This window comes from Pteropus vampyrus, unplaced genomic scaffold (assembly GCF_000151845.1).
Source record: "Pteropus vampyrus isolate Shadow unplaced genomic scaffold, Pvam_2.0 Scaffold168, whole genome shotgun sequence".
NCBI classification, from domain to species: Eukaryota; Metazoa; Chordata; class Mammalia; order Chiroptera; family Pteropodidae; genus Pteropus; species Pteropus vampyrus.
The window spans coordinates 49,184-49,483 of record NW_011888949.1 but is presented as its reverse complement, the minus strand read 5'-3'; positions in this window follow the sequence as shown (position 1 = coordinate 49,483).

Here is a 300-nt window from a genome sequence, read left to right as displayed (position 1 = left end):
GGAAACACCGTGGCTTCCAGGTTCCCAGCGAGTGCCGGACGGGCACAGACTCGAGCCGTCCATCGTCGTTTGCTCGCGTAGAACCGCCCTGTGCATGGCAGCGCGGGTCAGGGACGCAGGCTCCGAGGCCCGAGATGGGCCCGGCCTCTTCTCCACGCGTTTCTAACGTGCCGCGGCCGCCCGGCGCTGAGGTACATCGTCGGCGGCACAGCCACAGGGCGAGAGCAGCGTCTGTCTCCATCAACCCTCCCCAGAGCCTCCCACTGGGATTCCGGCGTCGAATCCAGATTTTCCGCTCGG